This window comes from Haplochromis burtoni, unplaced genomic scaffold (genome assembly GCF_018398535.1).
Source record: "Haplochromis burtoni strain Fernald_Lab_line unplaced genomic scaffold, NCSU_Asbu1 Contig_265, whole genome shotgun sequence".
Lineage (NCBI taxonomy): Eukaryota > Metazoa > Chordata > Actinopteri > Cichliformes > Cichlidae > Haplochromis > Haplochromis burtoni.
Window position 1 is genome coordinate 133,782 of NW_024582626.1, and position 19,985 is coordinate 153,766.

At 40.7% G+C, this 19,985-nt stretch overlaps 1 protein-coding gene across 5 annotated transcripts in view; it reads right to left on the reverse strand.

The window, feature by feature from the left end:
- kdm6ba (lysine (K)-specific demethylase 6B, a) overlaps positions 1-19,985 on the reverse strand; it is a 101,581-nt gene that overhangs the window by 53,710 nt on the left and 27,886 nt on the right. For all 5 annotated transcript variants that reach the window (XM_042227510.1, XM_042227514.1, XM_042227509.1 and 2 more), the window contains exon 4: positions 3,812-3,872. The gene's annotated coding sequence lies outside the window, so the exon portion shown is untranslated. The remainder of the gene's footprint in view (positions 1-3,811; positions 3,873-19,985) is intronic.

A 19,985-nucleotide genomic window follows, 5' to 3' on the forward strand; every position in this document is an offset into this window, starting at 1 on the left:
CATCTCAAAACCTGTCCTTCCTGACTCATGCAGGTTAGGGGTCAGAAGTTTCGCACTTTTCAGGCGCGGACGCCTCGTCAGTTTGATGAATTGATGTCGTTCTGTCCACAAACTTACTCTGCCACATGCGATATGTAATTACAGGAATGCATTCACACACTTTAGTTTAGTAACAGTAATCATGGAACTGCAGGTTTTAAAAAACAGCTCAACTGTCAGAGTCCTGTTTCTGTTTACTATAAATCACCAAAATCAGACCTATGACCCACTTTGATCTTCAGTCACCTGGACCAATTCCCCTGTCAGAGTGAAGATGTGCAACTATACCTTTACAGTGCAAATTTCAGCCTTTGCACAGTTTTTCTATTGTGGTAAGAAAAAGGAAACGAGAGAAATATCTCAGCGCAACTCTTTGGGCTTTGGGTCAAAACATGAAAACAGTCCAAAGTCCAAAATTTAGGCCATCAATCGCACTTTCCAAAGCCGTCCAGTGGGCCAGTTTGGAGTCTTTGCTGGGCCGAATCTGGCCCCAGAGCCTTATGTTTGACACCCCTGCTGTAAATAATCAATAAAGTTAACACTATCTTCCTCCATGCACAAATGCACGTGTTGCCTTCCTAAACCGTGTCTTTAAGAGGTCACACAGTAGAGACATGAGTCTCCTGGTCGTCACTGTAACATCATCCATCATGTGCTGGGTTAAAGTTACTGGGTCGGTCCACGCGGGAATACATGAAAGTGAGCAGGGTGTGCGTTCGGACATGAAGCTGAAACATTCAGAAGCGGCAGATTAAAGGACAGAAGCATCAATGGCTACTGCAAAATAACCAGCATGCATGTTTTCTTTGCTGTCAGATGAATAACAGAAGTAAAATTTCTAGGTCAGGACAGCAAATTCTGGCTCTAGCTGTATCAACACAGCAGAAGGGGGAGGAGCTACAATGTAATCAGCTAAAACTCCGCTGCGTCTGTTCACTGCTGCCAGATGTTGGCTATGCTATGGCTACTCTATTCACTCGGCAAGGTTTTATAACCTCAAGACCAAGAAATCAACAAGTGAGGATGTATCCACACACACAGTTAACTAACAGTCCCGCTCTCCCTGTTGTAATCCTACATCCGGGGGCCTCTCCTTCCTCCCCGTCTTCCATCCTTCGCCCCCTCTGGCACTTCCTCCGTTCTATGACATCTCTCTTTCGCTCCCTCGTTTTCCATCTTTGGATGAACTATAGACGGATGAGGGGAAGGAAGCGCAGATAAAGGCATAAAACTATATTAATGAAATGAAAGAAGCACAGAGAGGGAGGAGACGGGCAAGAAGATGGAGGAGAGAAGAAGCAGGGAGGGAGACGGAGAGATTGTGATGGAACAGATTTTCCTGATGCTGGTGAATAATTTACTTTATTCTCTCTCTCGCTCCCTTTTTTTTTTTAAAGATATAAAGATATAATCAACTGGGGATGGGGGGGTGGGGTCTGATTAATTGCCAATTAATGTTTAACGAGGCACAGCTGTGTTCATTTAATACTAGTTTAGGCTTTGCCTCTCCCTGCACCCCCTCCCTCTTTGTTTCCCTGAAATGTGTTGCACTCTTCTTCTGCTGTTGATTCTTTGCCACAACAAGTTCAACTGGAAGGATTACCAGTGCGTTTAGCAGTCACTAAGAAAAGTAACTGATTTACCCTGTGAGCAGATGCAAAGGCACCACAATAAGCGTCAACGCACACTCACACACACACAGAGCTAAAACGACCCTTCTCTGCGAAGACGCATGTCTCTTTCTGTACGACTACAATACTGCTCTTTAAGAAAGACCTGCTTCCTTGCCAAGAGTTAGATCAGAAGAAGAGTGCAACTGACAAGTTGTGGTTTTCCAAAGGGTTATGTGCCACACTTTTCCTTTCCCTGTAACAGTAGCTTCCTGAAAACTAAACTGGATGACATCCAAAAGCACAGCGATGACAAGGCTTCAGGATGTCTGTTTACAGGCTTTGTGCTAAGCTAAGCAGCTGCTGCCTGCGGCCATTTACCCGACACACATGAGAGAGACATTAATCTTCAAATCCAGCTCTCGGCAAGGCCGTCGGTAAGTGCTTTTAAAGGCCATTTTTGGCACTTCTTTCAAAAAAGTTATGGAAAAGCTTGGGAGCAGTGAAAAATCCTCTAAAGATGTCCAAGGAAACCTAACCCCAATCGGCTGCCGAAAGACACTTCCCAGCTTTTTAGTGGATGCTCAACTTCGACAGCAATTTCCAAAAACCTGATGGAAAACATCCTATTGAGAGTTCACTTCGTTTGAATGTTTAAAAGTTTGCAAACCTTAAATTGACAGTTAGATATAAACATAGTTGGAGACGGAGTACAGTTTTGCACCTGACAGCACAAAGACTCGTAGGATTGTTAATGTTTAAGCTGTTAACGGATGACTGAAGTGATTAAAAACCACTAGTGTTCCCCTTAAATGTGTGTTAATATTGAATAAAGCAGCATTCCTAAAGTTGCTTGGCGTATAAATTGCTGGACTCCCAACCTCTGCTGTCAAAACTAAGTCATGTTTGAGTTCTTATATAGTGGTTTTCTACACTAATCACCCAATCTATCCAAAATCTTTCTATCCAACACTCACGCTGATGAGTGCATCGGGTTCAGCATCTTGTCCGAGGACACTTTGAGATGAAGCAGTCAGGGATCGACCCGCTAACCACACGGTGAGTAGATGCTACCCTCCGAGCCACAGCCGCGCCACAGTTATGTTACAGTACTAATATTATTAATGTCCATCAACTCAGAGAGGAAGTATGCCGTGATACGCGAAGAACTCAACACATCCTGCTGTTGAACTCACTGACACTTGTGACTTTTGGATTCTTCACCATACCCTCATAACTCTGCATGTAAAAATGTACAGAGCTCATCTCGCCTCATCTCTTTCTTTCCTCTGTTCGTCTGATGCATCACACGCCTGGAGCCTCTAGCTTCTTCCCTGTGTGTCTATTTAGGAGAAACATCATCACTAGGCACTGCTCAGATTTGTAACGTTTTGTATACAGTGAACTCGCTGTATTGTAGAACCCATCTGACCTGAATGCATGTAAATATTATGGCTGTGGACAACGTAGAGCCAGTAAACTACATGGGATGCAAAGTACTGCATCTGTCAGCATAGTTAAAAGTGTTGTGTTCAGTCATGTGTGTGTGTGTGTAGCGTACATATGTGTCTTTCTATCCCTTTTTTCCTGTTTTGGCTCTCATTACAATCTGATACCTCTATCCATCTGTTCACAAAGGAGAGTGAGACGGAAGAAGGGAGGAGAGGTGGAAGAGTTGGCCATCACTCTTCATCCATGCCCCTCCTCTTCCTGCTTTATCTGCTTTCTGTCTTTGTCTTATAGCTCCCTACCCGCCTCCTCTCTTCTCCTCAACCTTCCCATCCCTCTCTCTAGTCCCTCCTCTCCTGCCTGTCTTTCTTCTTCTCCCCCTTTCATCTTCGGTTAGAGCCAGTATGGAGCTCAGCTTCATCTGAAAACCCAGCAGGTGTGTGGTGTGTCTAATTGTTCGTAAGTGTGTGTGAGTGTGCAAAATGTGCTTTAAAGTCTTGCGCGTGAGAGCTTTTTTTTCCCTCGCAAGTCACACTGTGCCTGTGTCTGTAGCTACTGTGTGTAGTGTGCCTGTGTGAGATATCTCGTTTCCTCAGGGGAGGCCAGGCCCATTTCCACTGTCTGCTGCAGCCAACCAACCCAGCAGTGCATCGATAATCTATTAGAGTAAAAATACACACACGCACACACACGGATAAGCTTGTTCATCTTACCTGCCACTGTTGAGAACACTCTGGATGTGTATGGACTAAGTGGGTGGCCAAATGCCTGTACCTGAAAAGCAAGCATACCACAGAGATTACAAATAATTCACACATTTCCACAGCAGCACTGGCCAATAGAAATCAGACATAGTAGAGCTGAGTAAAAAGCCACTTCACACAGACCAACACTTCCACTGCATGTTACACCCATTTGACATAAAGTAAGTAGATACTGAACTTTGCACTTATCTTAATATTTTGCATCAAAACTGCAGGCGTTTGTATATATTTTACCCCCCTGACCCCACCCCACCCAATTCCTGCTTTGAGCAGATTATTCAGGAGAAGTATCGCTCTATCCCCTTGAACTTTTATCTCTGTGATACATCCTGGTTCTCCTCCACTGTGTCAGAAGAGCACACTTTTACACTTCTGGGAAGCGGCCAAATTGTCAAGGAAGTTGGAAACCGGGGCAGGTGGTGGACAAAGAAATAAAAATACTATTTTCATGAAGCGTGCTGGCACGTGTTGCAGTCAAGGTTGTTTGTGTTGAATGCTCTCTCCCAGAAACCTCAGCATCTTAGAGTGAAGTTACATTCCTGTCCCCCAAAACCCATGCACCTGATCACACCCTCGGCTTTGAAAGTGTAAACTCTTAAACTGAAAATGGCGGGTTGACTCATCATCAGATAATCCTCCAAAGGAAAGTCGGATCAGTTTGAATTAATGAAGAAGACTTTGATTGGGAGATTGGCCAATCACAGACGCTGTTTTCTTTTTTTCTGTCATATTCCTGAAATAATCCTGGCAGAGACTTCTAAAGTTTTATAGTATTTTTAACTAAAAAAATATTGAACTCCAAGCTGATTAATTTATTTGCCTATTATAATGCCATTGAACACAATGCAACAAATGTAACACTCAAACATACTTCAGTAGTGCGAGAAAAACACATTTTATTAGCCATGCCTGTCAAATCTAATGCAACTGACTCACCTTTATGGAGCTTTTCAAATCTAATTTTCAGTTGATTTTGTCAAAAAGGTGATCAAATTTTGTTTACCGTTAAAGTAACTAGTGTCGGTGTACAGAACTGCATCAGCAGGAGGTTTCTTCCTATTAAAAGGGAGTTTTTCCTTCCCACTGTCGCCAACTGCCTCCTCACATGGGGTCTTGGGATGGGACTGTTGTGGGTTCTTTTCTATATAATTTTAGGTCTTTACTTTACTTTAACTGCCTGACGTGACTTTTATTGAGATTTGATGCTATATAAATAAAACTGAAATGAATTGAAATGAGTGGATAATATTTTACCGCTGTACCTAAAGTTGGTGCTGAATGTATATTAACGAAAACACATACACACAATCATATGTCTCAACTAAAACTACATAGATGAAACTACAGCAGGAAATATGTACTGACATTTAGATATTTAAAAAAAGGATCTGATGTAATTCTCCATGTAAATATGAAAACACACACGCACACACACACACACACAGTACTAGTCTATTGACCAGCCGTGCAGAGTGGCAGCAATTACACTTGCCAGACATACACCCACGGTTATTATATCCTCAGATATTCAAACTGCATGCACAGGCAGAGGCTCGGAGAAATAGTGATGGACAAACACGCACATGCACAAAATAACACAGGGCCAGACAAAACACATAAACAAGACACCAGCATGATGTAAGAACGTGCAATATCAGACATCACATAATTAAAGCTAAAGCCTGTTTATCGACCAGCTAAGTAGGACAGGAGGAGCTAAGCCCCAAAGATGTAGCCTGTTTACAATAACAGCCATACACAGATAATGTAACACAACACTATTCTGCTGCCAGCCTATATTTACCGTAGCCATATAAGGAACACAAGGACGATTTTTCTCTGCCAAATTCTGGAGGTCAAATAAAGTAATAGAAAGCATAAGTTATTTCACTGCACCACAGAGAGCTTTGAACAGATACAGCCTGAGTTTCACTTTCCACAGTTTCCAAACCCCAAAGATCTGCACTGAAATAAAGGGTGAAGGCAACAAATTTGCCATGGTAGGACTAGCACGTCAAAAACTAACTCATTATACAATTTCCAGTTTATTAAAACACTTCTCAGTTAATTCAATTGGTCCTGTAGAGCTCTACAGTGACATGCAATGAAAAAAAACTGTATGTGCGATAAATTATTTTGCATAAATAGCACTCGCGTGACGGCTTTGAAAACAGTGTTATTTTGCGAAGCCACGGTACGTCAAAACCAAATTGTTATCATTTCAGTGCAATTAGCCTTAAATTCAATAACAATTCCCACAATTCCTTTGTGCTTGCTGCCAGTCCACTGGTGGCTCAGAGAAAAATGGAGCAACAGAAGAAAACGAGCCCACACAGAATATCAGATTATTTATATTGTGCAACTATTTAATACTAATAATGTGTCAGACTAAGTAACCTGGAGACTTAAATAAGTTGGAAGAAAGTTGTTTTTAAAAAAAATCAATGAAACTAGTAAGAATGTCCCACAGTTTTATTACCTCTATCATTAGTGTTTAAAAAAAATCCACCAGCAACAAACAATGATTTTCACTCTCCTTAAATTAATCTGCCTACTGTCTGCATTAGGAAACTCTTAAAACCCCACAAACGTTGACTTTAACACAGCCAAAGCTCTAAATGCATTTAATTTTCAAAATAAAAATCAGTCAAGCCTTTACCAATTTCCATCTCAAAAGCACAAAACCCGAGCAATGATTTCAGGTAAACCCTAAATAATTCCATCATCTACCATTTTCTTCCTTTGGATAATCCCTGGATTCCTGCCTTTTGGAATTCCTCCACAGATTATCCCTTGCCTTTAACTACTCCAGGGGCAAGGAGCAGGGGGTGGAGGGGGTGGTAGTGGAGTGCAGGCTGAGAATGGCGAAGGAGGGGGTTGGGGGTGTGGGACAGCGAGTGTTGTTTTAAGAAGTTGGAAGTCTGTGAATCTTGCTGTGCTTGTAATTCCCCCTACGGACATGTTTTATACACGTTAAGGAATTCACTCCATTCCTCTGTTGTAAGCCTGCTCCTGATTCCCTAGTCTCACTTCTTTCCTTCTGCTTTCTTTCTTTTTCTTCTTTAGGGAACAGAGATACGTAGGTAAATGCACACAGCCAGGCTAGCTCCCGACATTTCCCATGATCTGCCTGACAACAGCCTGAGGGCCTGCACATGGGCACACTTACATGCCCACAATAATAGAGAATTGAGATGGCAGGAAAAAAAAGAAAGTGATAAGGGGCCCTGCGACGAATCCTTGAGGCACTCCAACCTTGTGACGCAGCAGCCGCCCCCCTTGGCTGCTAAGCCAAACTAACCAGTGGTTAGAAGCTGTTCTGCTCCGGTTTGCTTGCTGCCTTTGTTTGGCAGAAAACAATGACAATCCCCCTCTCTCTAATTTACAAGGGAGTTGGCTCATTCCTCTGGGTGGAATGTACAGTGGGAGCAGCCTGCATTTCATGCTAGGGTGGAGAGATCAGTGATTGGGGAGGTGATCATCCGGCCAGAGTGGGGCTGCTTTAAGGGAAGGGTGAGTGAGTTTAGTGGCTATTTTTAGACGACTTGTCATTTCAATCCGTGGCATGTTTCTGCGCTGTGGTCAAGGAAGGAAACACCGGTGGGGATACGTGGCCTTGCGCCGTACACGCAAATCTGTGCAACAAAGTAGAACCCTGCAAAGAACCAGTTCAGCAACCAGACAAGTTAAATAGGGAAAAAACAAGAGAATGTGAGAAACAAATGCTGAAATCCATATCCACAAAGAGAACAGCGAATAGAATCCTCACCAAACACACCTTAGACTGCGAGGACAAATCATCAAAGCTTACTGAAATCCACACAAAAACATATGCAAACAGCCACGCAGTCACTCCATCGCCAAACCACCACCCACTCAGTTTCACTGTCACCTCACTTAACCTGCAGTGCACTATAAGAGCTAGTAAAGATGCTGAGAGGCAGAACGGCGAGGAAGATGCACAAATGGATACACAAAGGCGATCTAAGATCAGCATGTCTCACTGAGTCTGTGCAAAGCCTGAAATGAAAGGGGATGAAAGAGAGCGAAGGAAAGACAGACTTCATAGAGCATATGGGGACCTAGATTCCTTCGCCTTCCCTCATCCTTCCTGTTTCCCCTCATCTCACACACCTGGGACCATTACTCCTAGAGGAACCAACACCCAACCTAACTCTCCTTTTTTTAATTAGTTTTCTATCTTTCTTCGTCCATATGCTATCATCTGTCTGTCCAATCTGCTGTCTCTTTAGACTGCCGTCAGACTGAAATAATTTTTCTCTTACACACCTGCTTCTACACCTTTCCTGCCCAATTAATGATTTGAAATTATCGCATTAACATAACGTAGTAACAGAGTATTTAAATGGTGGATAAATCTACATGTATAGCTCTCTTTGCCACATTGACTCTCTAGCTACAGTATGTTTGCATGTAGGGATTAGGCCACAGGGATGCAGTTTTAGAAAGTATGAACTATTCTCACATATTATTGCTTAACTAATTTAGGTAATTAATAAGTAATGGCTCAGCCACATTACAGTAAAATTACAACAGCAACGTCTTGACCACGAAGAAAAATGTGGTTGTGCGGTGGCTGCATTGACATTTTGTTGATTTTTTTGCTGTTAGAGATCGACTGCAACAAGTTGTAGCAATAACTAGAAGCAGAAAAACCTCAACCTCTGGGTGACCACTTTCAATCTTTGTGCAACATGACTGTTCACCACGTGGGAGGCAACCTGTCTCGAAACACTCAGAGCCTAACTCAACCTGACTGTAATCACTCAGATAGATAGACAGGCGAAGGTTTGCAAATAACTCTGCAATACTGGACTTGAATCAATTGGTTGTATTGTGATTATTTTCCAATGTATAACAAGAGTTTAACCTTGGCAAGGTTTCCTAGTGTCTAGGGCTGTGCGATATGACCACAATCTCATATCCCGATATAAGACATCTATCCTCCCGATAACGATACAAATCACAAAAAATTTACATTTTCTGTAAATTCTGTGAATCTCGGGCAGCTCGACTTGCGTGAAGTGTTTCCAGCTACGCGTCACGTAGCTGGAGTCGAGTGTTTTAACCGATGCATGAAACGATACATTTTTAGACATAAGTTGTAACGGCCGCCGTTTTCTTTGTGAGTATTTATTACACGGCGTGCTGCGGGGAAAAGCCTGTTCTAACGTTTGAGTCTAAGGTTTACTTTTTAGCACCTGACGGCTCTTCTTTGCTTCTCATCCGTAAATACTCTGCATACTCTTTCACGTGATTCAGTTTATTTTGAAAAGTTTCAACAGGATCTTGAGCTTTATTCTGAAAGGATTATGTGGAAAATAAACAAGCGGACACGCGATGGTTTTACCGTCGTTGTTGCTAACCACAACGCATAAAAACAGGCGCTTGTCCGTCCGTAGTGTGGTTATATTAAATATAAGAGAAAGAGAGAACGTTAAGAAATTAATATAGCCACTACAGTGACCATCAGCACGGTGAAAAAATATTACCGTAAACAGTTTACTTTGCGACACCACGAAACAAACGATAGCGTAAAATGAAACGATAGACGTTTTTATATCGTTATATCGAACAGCCCTACTAGTGTCTATGTGAATTTGGACCTAAATTGCCATCCTGCAGGAACTACATCACTTTTTATGGAAGGATTTCCAAATTTGTGGTTTAAAGTTTTAATGTTCTGGCTTCTTTCTTAATGTGAGTAGCTAATGTGAATTTCTGTATAACTAGATGGCAACACATTTATTATTTTGCCATTTTATCACAGTTAATTGCCATATTATCACAAACACATTGCGTGTAATTGCCAACTTGGCCACCATTCAATCCCAATTAGATAGCATACTGATACTGAGTGTCTCCATGTTACTACTTTCTTGATGCACCAAAGTCCATTTGAAGATGCTAACTGAAAGTGAGCGGACAAAGACCTGGTCCCTGTCTTCGAAGGAACCATTTCAAAGACAACGAGACAGGTTATTGCACATGGTCAAACGTGCTTAATTTTAGTTGTGCCGTGGCTTCAAAGCACTGTTTTCCTTAGTTTTACTGTAGTTTAAAGTTAAAGTCTTAACACTAGATCTCAGTAAATTTCAGATTGCAGTCAACTGAATTCTGTTTTCTTATTCCTCCCAAGTAGAGCGCATAATCCTAGCTACGGTGGCCACTGTAGGACAAGCAACTCTGGGTGCCATTCATTTGTACTGAGTGCAGGCTGTCAGTCCACTATTTACCTCAGCTTTCAATGTGTCCACGTCTGTTTACTTCGGAGGACGCGCTAAAACTTCGTGAAAGGACTCCAATGTCATTCGATGAGTCAGTGAAGCTCACTTCTCTCTGGTTACACAGTGATACTGAGGTGTTTTGTTGAGGATATCCTGAACTTTTCGGTTGGTAACAGCTGCTATCTTTGCTGCTCTTAGCTGCTCTTAGCCAGAGTTGATGAAATTTTCTTTGAAGTGGATCTAACATTGTTGGACACGAAACTCTAATGATATGAGAATATCATCAAACTGTTTATCAGAGGGAAAGTTTGATTTTTAAGTAAACATATTGTTAGTATATAGCCATTGTCCACTCTCAGGTGACGGGAGGGTCACAGTATATTGTGTCTTATTGTCTAATTTTATGTAAATATGTAACTGTGACAATATCAGGTATAATTAAGCATTTTTATGCATATTTTCATTTGTAAGAGCCCTGACTTTAGTTCATGCGATAAGGCTCAAACATCCCTTCTGGGATGTTAAAACACAGGTATGATCCGGTATATCTTGATTCTGAAGGTGCAGATACAAATTCAAATTTGCCGCCTTTGGTCTATCTCTCTGTATCTCTGTTTCTGTTTGGCTGTAACGTCCTCCATGTACAAAGAAATAAAATAATTGCAAGTTACATTTTTGGCACAATTTACACAATGTCAAAGGCTTTTTCTTCTATATCCATTGATTGTAACAATAATCAATTTCAACTTGAACCAGGTAGGTTTGTTGAATAAAAGAATTAGACTGGCAAAGTGACATTTAAGGAATTACTATGAGGTGCTTTTTTTTTCTCGAACATGACGTGAACACCGAAAACAACACATATAGAGTGAAGTGCACATTTGAAAGTGCGCTTCGCTTTGATGTGTGCAGCCCTGACCTCAAAAGGGACAACTCATATGCGTGTGAACAGTGTCTGACAGGGACGGAGACAGGGTAGGAAGGAATTTATAACTCACTGCGATTACACCAGTAAGCCCACATCAAAGATATCCACTTTCTTTGAACTATATATGCACACTTTAAAATGAAAAAAGAAACAAACAAAAAATTACCTTCATGAATAGCATACGCAAGTTCCCCCCGAGTGGCAAAGGAAACATGCACTTAAAGCAGAGATGAGTAAATAAAAATGTAGATAACCATTTAAAACACTTTTAACCCTTTTTGTAACTTCCAAGTAAGCCAGGAGAAAAATCAGTGTAAAACTTTTCTGGTATATTGTGTGTGGAAATGTAACTAAGGTTGTATGTGTCACAGTTAGGACTCAAAGCCTTTCTGAAAAGATGTTATAAATACAGACAAGTGTAACCTTCCACCCTCGTGATTTATGATGTCCAATAACGCCTCAGCTTACTTGGTTTCATGATGGCCATTACTATGAGTTATAGTGGTGTTAATGAGAGCTAAAGCAGTGTCTACACGGATTGTACATGACTGAAAATGAATAGGTAGAAAACCACAAAAACCCAAAACATAATTAAGTCAAGAACCACATTTTCCACAGAAATGACAAATACTAAGGTGCCTCCAGTTGAATAAGTTATGCCGAAGGTAAAGATAACAAGTTTACGAGCACCAAGTAGATGTGAAAAGGAACTGCTCTTCAGATTAAATGGGCAACTTCATTTACTGTACGTAAAAGAGTTAAATGCAACAACACGATCCCAAAAAGAAACACACAGACAGAACAGAGGTGGAGCGATGCCAAAGTGATTTACGCGGTTGGTGCATGACTGATGAGCAAATTTTGCAAGGGTGTCAAAGAGTACACAGAAAAAAAACACAAAAAAACAAAACAAAACATGGATAATTGCATCCTGAAACTTGAGCCTATCTAAACACTCTGGCTTCCTGTAGTCAATTATCCCTGTTGGCATCCACTTTACAGTAGGTATGGCTAGTTCAGAAAGGAAGTCTATCATTCCCCAGAAAAACCAACTGAACCAATGTCATACACAAGTTAGTCACAGGGCCAAACCCCTGAAGGGGAAGTCAATAACACTTACACTCAGTAACACGGTTACTTGCTCATTTTTTTTAGCAAAAAACCCAAAAATAAACACCAACCAGACCCTCGTAAGATGTGGCCACAAATGAAAGCTACAGTAGGAAGAATAAACATGGTTTACCTTGTGTAACATGTGTGCACAGATTATTCATTGAATTATAAACACGAGTTCAGCTGAAACCCTGCAGGTGTGCTTGATTCTTAACTGTTTCAGGGGAATAGTGACAGCCAAATATGCCATTAAGATTTAATTGCTGAGCGTACAAAGGTATGTTTTGGTGAGTGCATGTGCGAAGCTGTTTTGCGAATGAATAGTTTTTGTTTGAGCTACTAATTAGAAGATGGAATGCAGGGAAATGGAGTGGGTGGAGATGACCAAATGACGCAACAGCAGTAAATCGAGCCGAAAAGAAAAATCCCACGACTGTGTTCAATATGGTGCAGCATGTGCTGTTTAGCGGTGCTACATTTGTGGGAGAGAATATTTTTGTCGGTCCCTTACTGCTTAAACACATTTCTTCCATTGTGTATTCGTAACCTCGCCCTCCCTCTGCCTGGTTGCTAGGACACCTGCTATGAGCACGTGTAGTAGCCTGACAGTCAGGCCTAACTTTTGACCCCAAACTAAACCTTGTGACCTCAGCAGTGGTCTGAGTTCATACCGACCACCCCTACTGCTCTGTATGTGTGTGTTTTCTTGTGTCTGTGCATGACAGTCTGAGCACATCAAACTCACTAGTTACCCTGGTGTTTGAAAATTGTGTTAACCCTTAATTATGACCCAAAATGTCATTCTAAATCTAGTTAAAGGGAACTCAACCGGACAAAAACATCAGACTTTGTCAATAACACGCATAACCCATAACACATGGCCAACAACAGGGCCAAAGCGTCTTTGTGGGACACATTACTTATAGTGAAAGAGTGTCTGAAAAGCCCACTGTCCCTTGAGATTCGGTTCCCAGATGCAATGACACTACCACCATATTTTACCATGATGAGGTTCTATTTTCCTTTTCCCCAAATATGAGACCAAAACATGTGTTTTGGTTTTATCTTGTGCAGATGATCATTAGCTACAGACAGTAGCTAATAGAGCCTTTCACTCTCAGACTGCAGGCTTACTTGTGAGGGTACTTAACCCTTTAAGACCTACCGTAAAACCAAGTCCGCCAGAGCTTATCTTTATATTTTACATGCTGTAGTGCCATTTTTGGGAGTATTTCAAGTTGCTATACATCAATACAACCATTATAGCCCAAATTTTAACAATATGTACGCATTAAGTGGATAGTAATTACATAAATTGCAAAAAAGTGCAATAAACTTCAAAAAAAATATTTTTTGTTTCTAGTTAGAGAAATTTAAGAGGCTTATCCCTCAAAACTGTAAATACAAAAAAGTTGCACAAAATAGTTTCCCACCACAGGAAATTTATTTTGAGTGTCTTCATAGTTTTATTTTTGAAATACACCAATTTTTATATACTGCAGGAAAAACAAAAATAAATACTATAATGCAAATTTGCAAAAAAAACCAGCATATACATCAAAATAAACTATTTCCAGCAGCTCAATTTGAGTTCTAAGCATCCCAGAAACGACACAGAAAGCCATAAAGTCAAACATAACTTTTAAAAACACCAGTATAGGCTTATAAGGCCCTGAAGGTAAAAAACTAACTTTCCGAAAATGACGTCACTTCCGGTTTTGGGCAGGTAAGGCGAACATGCGATAGTTTGCGCTTATGTCTATTCCAACGTAGGAAGTGTTACAAACAGCTGATTGGATCGTCAAAGTGTGTTTCTGGAATATTATGTTTTTGTTGCTGCAAGTGGTTTTTATGCAATTTTTGCAAAGCTTTATGTGGAAGGAAATCGTGACTTAGGACAAGCTGATAGCAAAAGATGTAAGTACAACTCCTCCGGTTTCATATGCAAAAAATAATAATTTTTCTTTAAAACTGCTTTTGCCAGAGCTTCCTTCCTGTTAACAGGGAGTTTTTCCTTCCCACTCTTGCCAAGTGCTAGTTTATAGTGGCTTTTTTGATTCTTGGGATTTTCTGTGTATTATTGTAGGACCTTTACCTTACAATATAGAGCCTTGATTTGACTAAATGTGAAATACATAAATGTGAATTGAAAGTTGAACTGAACTTACACTGCTTCCACACAAAACACTGTTATACAGTGTTTTCTTGACGGTCCACTTACAAACATTAAACATTAGTAAGCCAAGCGAGGTCTTTATTCTTTAGAAGATATCCCAGCTAATGGGTGTTTAGTGATCTTTTTTTTTTATCTGCAGCACACAAGCTTACAGGTAATATCTGTAGTGTTTCTAAAACAAGCTATGACTTTCCTGAATGCTAAATTCCAAAGTAAAATCTATACCAGAAGCCTTGGATGCAATTTGGAAACCTGACCAAGCAGGCTATAAAACAAAGAGGCCACCAGGAGAGGGTGAGAACTTGGGCAGTTTGCCAAGCAAACTCACACATCCAAGAAATGGCCATGAATGCAGAGGCACAGAGAAGGTAGGACACTGGGTCAGAGTGTTGCAGAGGACCAACATTATTCCACTGTGCAAACATGGGCTTGCAAACATAGTGGCAGGGAGCTTTGTGCACGTCTGTGTTTGTGTGTGTGTGTGTGTGTGTGCGTGTGTGGTGTGTCATTTTGTCTTGCCAGCAGCAGACACAGGCTCACTGGGAAGGCGTCACGCCTTTATTTATTCATCAACCTTCTGGGAACTGGCAATGAGAGACAAGGTCAATACATCATTGTATACATGGGTACGCACAAACACACAAGCATGTACACCCCATTCGGTTCACCTATAGGGCCCATATACAGTAAATACTTTGCTAGCATACCCCTGCCAACACATATGCTGTAATGACTCGTTAAAACGCTATCACAGAAGACACACACACACACAGCATTCAGAGACTGTTGGCTCACTGGGCCATGAATCTGAGCCCAGAAAGCACACAGACCCTATTAAACTTTGCCGGATCTCCAATACACACCCTATTAATTCTTCAGATAAGCTGAGTCAGCATGCCAAAACAACAAAAAAGAGTGGAAATTAAGACAAAGCAAAGAGCACCGTAACCAGGAGACGTGGGCTACACGCACAAAAGTTTACTCCTGATCTTCTACAGCGTGATGACATATGGCACGCTCACAAGAACACAAACGTGTACACTGAAACACCCAAGAACAAAGGACATAGAAGGACTTTTGCAGACACACATGATACAAAAAGGCACACACCACTTTAAGTATCAAAAGCATGCGCATGTGATGCATTGCATCTGGTTCCTCTTACACCAAGAAACAAATAAGCATCATATGTGAATGTGGCGTTGTGTGTGCGTCAAATAAATGGTCACTGCTCTGTTAGCCAGAGAACGAGGAGGAGGGCTCACAATGAGTCCAGACAGGAGAGAGAGAGAGGGGCCAGCTGCTGTCAGATACACAAACACAAGCCACATGCAGCTGTTCATTGTCTGCCCAAGAGGCACATGACACATGCACACAAACACGCAAACACACACACATACAGTCTATGCAAACAGACACCATAGCAACAGAGGTAAAGTAAATCTGTGAGTTTTTTCAACAGCACGTGCATCTCAGTGGAAATCCTCAACTTCAGTGTGCACGAGCAAGCTAGCTGCACAAGTACTCGTGAGTCATCTAACGGGCTACGGCTGGACTGTGGGGTAAAAATAGCCCAGTGTGTCAAACATGGAAACAGAGTGATGATGAAACAACTGGCTGTACCAGCTGCGCACGCACACACACACACACACACACACACACACACACACACACACACACACACACACACACACACACACACACACACACACACACGAATGCATGCAGCTTCGTAAAGTCTTTGTCCCATTTCATTGAACAGCACAACATGCTGCCCCTTGCCTATGATGTGTCTTAGTTTGTACGTTAGGGATGTCGGTTAGTTTAACCTGACATTCTCATTCTTTATCTGCAGGACACTCCAATGTTACTTTCACCAGATCAGAGAGAGAGAGAAGGTGGAGGGGGGATACCGAGAGGAGGAGAAGAGTACAAAGATGAAGGCAGGAAGGTTGACCTAACTGTTTGATGTTAAAGTTTAGAGCAAACCAAGGAGAAACTTCAAACAATTCTTGGAACTAAAAAGATTACCTCCCCTGTATACACACACACACACACACACACACACACACACACACACACACACACACACACACACACACACACACACAGTTAGTATCAATGCACAATGGGTCAGCATGCCCTTGAGTTAGGGTCTCTGCTGTGGATTAATAGAGAGCCAAGAATACTATACGTATATAAATGTCAGTTTAAATAGCAGTAATTACAATATGTGGACATGATATTTAAAGTATTAGAAATCAAGCAAATTCAGTAGTTAGTTTATTGATTATTATAGTAAGTTTTCATATGTAGTGATGCAGACATTTTTTCCAGGGATATATGATCTGTTAGAAGGTTTTTCCATTGCACAATGTTTATCCTATTTTTTTATTTCCTGTTTGACCTTCCCGTTTCCTGTATGACCTTCTTGGCAATAGTTAGGGCTGCAAGGAGAATACCGTCATTGGGACCTGAATAGATGACAAGTCACCTAGGATGCACAGCTTTGAAGACAGTGGGAGCAAGTAAGACAGCTGTTTAGTGTGTTTGTTTTATTGGAGATGTTATCTGAGGTGCTGTAAGTTTTAAGAGATGTTCTATTGCACAGGTGTCTCGAGGGCCGGTGTCCTATGGGTTTTAGATGCGTCCTTGATCAAACACAGGTGGTTTAAATGGCTAAATTACCTCCTCAACATGTCTCCAGAAGCCTGGTAATGAACTAATCATCTGATTCAGATGTGTTGACCCAGGGTGATATCTAAAACCTGCAGGACACCGGTCCTCGAGGCCTGGAGTTCAACACCTCTGTTCTATTGGAATTGAATAATTACATTTAATAGGAGTAATGTAAAGTTTAGAAAGTATAATTGATTTTATTTATATATATTGAAAACTGACAAAGGAGATATCATGAAATAAATGACTGGGAAGAGTAATTCCTTTTTCTTTCCAGATAGCTGAACTGAACAAGCTATAATTGAATATAAAGTCGGGGTTATTCCAGATTGGTGTTTTTTAACAGACTGGGTGATAACTGGTAGGTCTAGCAAATGCAAATCTTTGCCAAGTTCTTGTTTGGTACCTGACCAGGCAGTTTCATGTTGGGAGAACTTAAGCCATTCAATAAAGTATTTAAACTGATTAGCTAAATGATATAACTCAAAGTTAGGAGATTCTAATCCCCCTTGGGATTTGGATTTTTGTAATGTTATAAGCTTTATATGAGGGTTTTTATTTTTCCAATAGAATTCTGATACAGTGGAGTTACCATTAAACCATATTTGGGGAAATTGGAAATAATGGAAAACAAGTAATTCATTTTTGGTAGAACTAACATTTTGATCATTGCTATACTTTCTATAAGTAATATAGGGACTTTAGACCATCTATTTAAATCATCTTGAACCTTTAAGAGTGGTGGAGCGAAATTAAGGCTAAATAACTCTAAGAACTTGGGAGTGAAGATAATAAGGCGATACCAGGGCTGCCACTTATCTATACAGAGCCGTGAGATTGTAGACTTTAAACAATTCACATAGTAGTTGGAAACTTTGAAAAAGAATTAATGACTGTAAATAATTCTGGAAGGGAAGATTGTGGGTCTTGCAATAACAACAATACATCATCTGCATAAAGAACAGTTTTATGTTCTGTAGTAGTTTTCTTAATGCCTCTATCTTTTCCTTCTGTCTAATTGCAGCTGCGAGTGGTTCAATGAACAGTGCACAGACATGGAGACAGAGGACATCCTCGTCTCGTACCAATGTGGGGAGTGAAGCTTGACGTACTCAACCCATTGGCCGTAATATGCTACACCTATTATGGCTGTGGGTGTAGCTTAGAATGCCTTAATCTAGTTGATAAATGGTTTTCCGAACCTGAGATTAGGATATGTTGCAAAAGAAATTTCCAGTTAACTCAGTCAAATACTTATTCTGCATCTAATCATATAATTAAGGTGTTAAATTTGTTGATTGATAGCTGCATTAAATTGAAAGAGTTGGGACGACCTTATCTAGCCTGGGCGCTAAAGCTTTGCTTTTAATTTTATTGTCCGTATTTACGAGAGAAAGCAACGATAATAAGCTAGAAGGGTGGACTCTTGACTGGACTGGTTTCATGAGTAGGATGATCATTGCTGGGATTATAGAGGTTGTTTTAATATCCAAGATAATTCTTACGAAAAGTGGAGAAAGAAATGATCAGAAATGTTTGTAGCACTCAGCAGGGACGCCATGAGGTTCAGGGGCTTTGTTGTTGGGCTTGTGCCTCATCAGGAGATAATGGTTTCTCTAAGATGTCAACTTGATCTTGTGTTAAATGTGGACGGATTATGATGTTGAGGAGTTCATGAATTTCGTCATTATTTGGCTTGAGGTCTGAAGAGTGCAGTTTTTTATAAAAGTCCATGAGTTTATATCTGCCGAACCGTGGAACTGTTTTCCTGCTGAGTCCTTGTTTTTTCTTTATTCTGTTTGATTAGGTTTGAGAAGTATTTGCTCGACTTATTATTGTACTGGAATTTATTACTTTTGAGTCGCTCAATGAGGAATTTTGTCTTTCCATTAATTAGGTCATTATCTTTCATTTTATATTTTCTTATTTCACAAAGTACTTTCTCAGATTGAAAAGTGAGCAATGAATTTTCTAATTCTTTAATTTTGGTTTCTAATTTGTCTTCCTGTCCAATATCTTTTTTATTTTAATGGGAGCAATATGAAATGATTATACCCCTTAAAACTGCTTTACTGGTTTCCCAAAGAAGCACCGGAGAAGTGTTCGGAGAATCATTTATTTCCAAAAAGGATTTCTAAGAAATCAATTCATTCTTGGTCATTAGCAAAGACTTCTAGAAACGCCATCTGGAAGTACACTGCGGTAGGTAGTTTTTCTTAAGAGGAACAAAAGCGGGGCATGATTGTTGATTGTCTTTGAGAGAATTTGTGTTTGAGATGAGAATAAGTTCAGGCCGAAGAGCCACAAAAGTTCACGGGAGGAATGTGGGCTTATCAACAGCAGCTTGGGCTTCATACTTTTATTCTTTGGTTTCAGTTCATGGACTAGATTTTTTTTTCATTACTTTAATATAGGCTGCTTCTGCTCAGAAGCTACACTAACGGAAGCTAGTACCTGTTGCACATAGCCACATTGAAAGCTGTCCATATAAAAAGTGATGATTGCTCAAATGGATCCATTTGGCCGTCCAAAGTGCAGACTGTACAAGCAAAGTCTTAAATTTGCCATCACCAGGCAGATGAGTGCAAAGTTCATGGTTACAAAATTTGCATGGACAGGTGTGATGTAAATGTTGACATTTGCCAAATTCTAAGGGCACGCTGTCATATTTTCCAGCGTCGCTGTGTGAACATATTAACCCATGCAGCCAGTCATGCAGGGTTTTTTTAATGTATTTTTTATTAGCTGTTATTTAACCAGACATCAAACTCTCATGAATCTCTTTTTGCCAGACTGTCCTGTGCAAACACAGGCAGTGTTAACTTAGCAGCTCTTTGTGAAAAACTGCACAATACAGGAAGAATGTGAGTCCACACATGAGAGTCAAAAAGGCTTGAGCTGAGGTTCCACTATTGTTATAGGCTAACAGCAACAACCACTGAGCCAACATGCTTTATAGGGTTAAAAAGAACATAACTA